Source organism: Lathyrus oleraceus, chromosome 5, assembly GCF_024323335.1.
Source record: "Lathyrus oleraceus cultivar Zhongwan6 chromosome 5, CAAS_Psat_ZW6_1.0, whole genome shotgun sequence".
In the NCBI taxonomy this organism is placed as follows: domain Eukaryota; kingdom Viridiplantae; phylum Streptophyta; class Magnoliopsida; order Fabales; family Fabaceae; genus Lathyrus; species Lathyrus oleraceus.
The window spans coordinates 255,037,133-255,042,795 of NC_066583.1; positions in this window are offsets into that span (position 1 = coordinate 255,037,133).

Sequence of the window (5,663 nt, forward strand, 5' to 3'; positions counted from 1 at the left end):
TCTTTGTAAAACTTCTTAGGCTTTTGTTCGCTTTCTAGCCATTCCTTTGGATAAATAGAAGTGCGGTGGCGACTCTATCTTTGTATGCTTTGCTTTTGATTTAGTCAATAAATCTAAAGGCGATGAATACACCGCTATAGAAAAGTGGCGACTCTGTTGGGGAAACCTTCCTGGTGGGTTTGCCTACTTTTCACACTTTGTTGTATCATATTTGTCTATTGTTTATGACATATTTTTGTGCAATTTGGGATTACTGTATTGTTTGTAATGATTGATTTGCTTGATATATCAATTGCTTTCATGCTTTGGTGATCTCTGTGAGATGAGTTCTATACCCGAACTCGAGTGCACCCTATGATAGGAGAATGGCGTAGTCTTGTCGACTTGTGTGGAGTTATTCCTTAGCAAGTTGACTTGCGAGTCCATTCACTTGGTGGAGGTCATGTTGGATTAATAATGTCACACAAGTCATTTGTGGTTAGGCATTATTCTTTCAATATGTGCCATAGAAGCCAAGGACCTTAGTTTACCAAGCCCATCTTGGCCTATTTTTAGGATGTAGTGCGGAGGTCGTTCAAATGTCAGATTTGATGCGATTGTTACGCGATACTACACTCATAAGAGTCTCTCTTGAGAATATTTTTGGAATACGAGTATTCGTTCCTCCGATAATATTCGAAAGATGGGATGATGACTATGGGAACCTCTGGTAGAACATGTTCGGCAGGTTTAAACCATAGTACACTCCCTTTGGGTGGTTCTTAACCGAGACTCCATGCTCGTGACTCACAACAAACCCGTGATTCATGGTTGATCCGTTCGGACATCCTTAATATCAATGGAACTTGGGTGTTGATAAGGTGTAAACCATAATCCACCAAAATGGATGATTGATATTAAGGATGGTTGAGCCATTCATATATCGTTAATATCAATGGAACTTGGGTGTCGATAAGGTGAAAACCATAATCCACCAAAATGGATGATTGATATTAGGGATAATATGAACCATCCCATGACCTTTGTCTGGTGTGCTTTGCTTGATCCTTGAGTGTGATTGTTGCATTCATGCATTCATCTGCATCCATATCATCAGAAAAAGAAAATTTTCAAGGAACTTAAGGGGTTTATTTGCAAAATTTTCAGATATGGAAAGACCAAAAAGGCATACAAAGAAGTACAACTTCATACAGCCCGATCTGAAAGAGTTAAGGAATCTGACATCCTATGTATTAGATCCCTTGGGTTTCAAAGCTCGTTATGGGAAGCTTCTGCCTCTTCTGACTACTCAGGTGGATGAAGGATTGATGGGTACTCTGGTGCAGTTCTATGATCCTCTGTGTCACTGCTTCACTTTTCCAGACTTTCAGCTATTGCCTACCCTTGAGGAGTATGCTCATCTTGTGGCGATTCCGATTCTGGATCAGTTGCCGTTCAGTGGCTTGGAGAGTATTCCTACTTCTCAAGAGATAGCTGACATGTTGCACATAGATGAATCCTTGGTTAAAGCTCATATGACTACCAAAGGTGGAATTCAAGGTCTTCCTTCTGAGTTCCTCATCGCTCAAGCTACTGTTTATGGGAAGGCCATGAGTGAGGATGCCTTTGAAGCCATATTTGTGCTTCTCATCTATGGATTGGTATTGTTCCCCAACATCGACAAATTTGTGGATGTGAACGCTATTAGGATCTTCTCTGCTCTTAATCTCGTTCCGACTCTGTTGGGTGATACCTATTTCTCTTTGCACCTGAGGAATGCAAAGGGTGGTGGCGCTATTGTGTGTTGTTTGCCTCTGTTGTATAAGTAGTTTATTTATCACTTACCTCAGACGGTCGCTTTCAAGGAGAACAAGGGATGTCTACGGTGGTCTACGAGACTCATGTCTCTCACCAATGATGATATCTCTTGGTATGATCGCGTATATGATGGTGTCCAGATTATTGACTCTTGTGGCGAATTCTCCAATGTGCCTCTTCTTGGTACATGTGGTGGGATTAGCTACAACCCTGTGCTAGCACGTCGTCAGCTTGGGTTCCCCCTAAAGGATAAACCTAATAACATTCTGTTAGAAGGTGTGTTCTTTCAGGAGGGTAAAGATCCCCAAGGCCTAAAAGCCAGGATGGTCCGCGCGTGGCGCAAGATTCACAAGAAGGGTAGAAGTGAGTTGGGTCCGAAGAACTGCATAGCTTTGGAACCGTATACTGCTTGGGTGAGGAGGAGAGCATCTGAGTATCTCATGCCTTATGATTATCCGAGACCTACACATTTGGTTGTGGCTGGGCCTTCAACCCTCCCTAACCAAGGCGTAGAGGAGTTGAGAGATGAAGACCTTTCACGTGCCTGGATCCGTGAAAGAGAAGAGTTGCTTCAACAGCTTAAAGAGAAGGACGCTCTGATCGAGTTCCTCGAGCATCAGGTCATTGATGATCCTGATGATGCATGGACTTCTCTACTTCCTCAGTCTTCCAAGTTCTGGAAAAGGAGGTATGACAGACTCGCCAAAGAGAAAGCGGACATGGAAGCAGCATATGAGAGAGAGGTTAAGAGGCTTCGTGCAACTTATCTTCCGGCATCCCGAGCTTCTAGGGATCCATAGGATGTTTATTTTCCTTTTCTCTTGTAATGATTGACAATGTTGTACTTCTTTTTCTCAAATATATTTGATGAGATATTTTCCATATGCGATCAAATGCTTAATATTCAAAATTTGCAAATAATACCCTAAAAGTTCCTTCGAAAATAAAACAAATCATGTGCACAAGCATTGCATGCATCATTTGCATAAACAGGTGTTGTTCTCAGCCTCTGGTCTTGTGGTCTAACTCTGTTGCTCTTCATTTATTTTGAAGACAAGCTGACTCATCGGTACTACACCAGAGCCAACTCTTCTAGATTGATGGATCATCTTGAGCAAGAGAACCGTGAGCTCAAAGAGGAAGTCGCCAGACTGAGTGCTTTGATGGAGTCTTTCTTGGCAGCTCAGAACCAGCCGTCTCCAACACCTGCAACTCCTCCCCAGAGGACTGTTATCTCTGAGGTTGTCTCTTCGACTGTGCCATCTGCCAGTGCCCATTTTGTGCCAACAGCCATGCCGTACGGGTTTCCGTGGGGGATGCCTCCTGGTTTTATGCCGGATATTCCTGCTCCGACATTTGCTTCCATGCCGACATCTAGCCCGGTCATTGTTGTGCCTCCTCCTGTCGTGCATACCGTTCCCAGGGTAGACGACACCATCTATCATTCTGAGTCGTCTGAGGGCCCAGATGTTCATGAGAAGATGGATGCTATGAATGACCAATTTCTTGAACTCCGCAAGGAACTGAAGACCCTTCGAGGAAAGGATTTGTTCGGCAAATCCACAGCCGAGCTCTGTTTAGTTCCCGGTGTGAAAATTCCTGTCAAATTCAAGGTCCCAGACTTTGAGAAGTACAAGAGGAACACCTGCCCTCTCAGCCACCTGGTCATGTATGCCAGGAAAATGTCTACTCAAACGGATAATGATCGGCTACTCATTCACTATTTTCAGGACAGTTTGTCCGGTGCTGCACTGCGATGGTATATGAGTTTGGACAGTGCGAACATCCGTTCCTTCAATGACCTTGGCGAAGCCTTCGTCAAGCAATACAAATACAATGTGGATATGGCTCCCGATCGGGATCAGCTCAGAGCCATATCCCAGAAGGACAAAGAGACATTTAAAGAGTACACCCAGAGGTGGCGAGAGCTGGCAGCTCAAATTACTCCTCCGCCAGAAGAGAAGGAAATGACCAAGATCTTTCTGAAGACCTTGAGCTCATTTTATTACGAGCGGATGATTGCTAGCGCTCCTTCGGACTTCACCGAGATGGTGAACATGGGGATGCGTCTAGAGGAAGGAGTCCGTGAAGGACGTCTGACCAAGGATGAAGGCTCTTCTAGCAAGCAATATGGGGCGTTTACGAAGAAGAAAGATGGCGAGGCACATGCTGTGCAATCCCATGTCAAACCCAGAAGACCCTCCGTGAGGAGGAAGCCTGTGCGTTCAGCCAGCAACCAGCACCAGGTGGCTCACATAGCACCTGTCTTCAGAGACAACCAGCAATATCATCATCAGCAACACAATAATCAGCAACCACATCAACAGTATCAACAACAGCATCGTCCTCAACAGCAGGCTTACCAGCCTCGCAACAGTAATCCAGCTAGTACGAGTTATGAAAGGAAGAAGATCACCTTCGATCCGATTCTGGTGTCATACGCAGAGCTGTATCCCTCTTTGATAGAGCGGAAATTGATTACTCCGAGAGACCCGCCAGCTATACCGGTCAACCCTCAGTGGTGGTATAAGCCTGATTTGCACTGTGTCTATCATTCGGGTGCTTCGGGCCACGATGTAGAGAACTACTTTCAGCTTAAGACTAAGGTTCAAGACCTTATGAGATACGGTAGTTTGAGCTTTGAGGACGCAGGTCCTAATGTTAAAAAGAACCCATTGCCCGGGCATGGGAAGTCAGTTAACATGGTCCAGGGTTGCCCTGGCAAATACAAGGTCAAATATGTTAGCCATATTCGACAATCATTGGTTGAATTGCATCGTCTACTGTGTGATTACAGTCATCTGGAGCACGACCATGACAAATGCCGTATCTGCTCTGTCAATCGATTGGGCTGTCGCCAAGTGCGAAAGAATCTACAAGAATTGCTGGACGAGGGAACCATTGAGATCCTTCAGAACAGGAATGTTGATGAAGATGAACCAGAGGTTAATGTGATTTCTCCGGTGTTCAGGATCCCTGAGCCTGTTGTCATTCGATATGATGGTAGCAAGCAGAAGGTTTCTCCTGCCCTGATTATCAAGCCTGCCGGCCCTGTGCCGTATTCGTCTGATAAAGCAATTCCATTCCGCTATAATCCTGTTGCTGTGGAAGATGGGAAAGAAGTGCACTTGCATTCTCCATCTATTGTGAATATCGCTGATGTGAGCGGGTTGACCCGTAGTGGTCGCGTGTTTTCTGCACCTCCGAAGCCTCAGGTTGTAGCTGACTGTGTTGAGCGTCCGGTTGGGAATGCGGTTAATTATCCGAACCCGACACCTGTTGCTAAACCCTCCTCTGTACAAAAGACTTCTACTTCTTCTGTTGGCCCTAGTGGCATTGTGAATGAAGACTGCGATGAGATGCTGAGGCTCATCAAGAAGAGTGAGTACAACGTTGTAAACCAGCTTCTACAAACGCCGTCCAAAATCTCCGTGTTATCTTTGCTTCTGAATTCAGAACCCCATAGGGAGGCTCTGGAGAAAGTTTTGGATTTGGCTTATGTTGATCACGATGTCACAATTGAACAGTTTGACAACATTGTTGCAAACATTACTGCTTGTAACACTTTGAGTTTCTGTGACGCTGATCTCCCTGAGGAGGGAAGAGACCACAACATGGCTTTACATATATCCATGAATTGCAAGGACGACGCCATGTCCAACGTGCTGGTGGACACTGGGTCATCTCTGAATGTATTGCCGAAGACCACTCTCTATAGATTGTCATATCAAGGGCCTCCCATGAGGCAGAGTGGAGTTGTTGTGAAAGCTTTTGATGGGTCACGTAAGACTGTGATTGGGGAAGTTGATCTCCCAATCAAGATTGGACCAAGTGATTTCCAAGTTACCTTTCAGGTTATGGATATC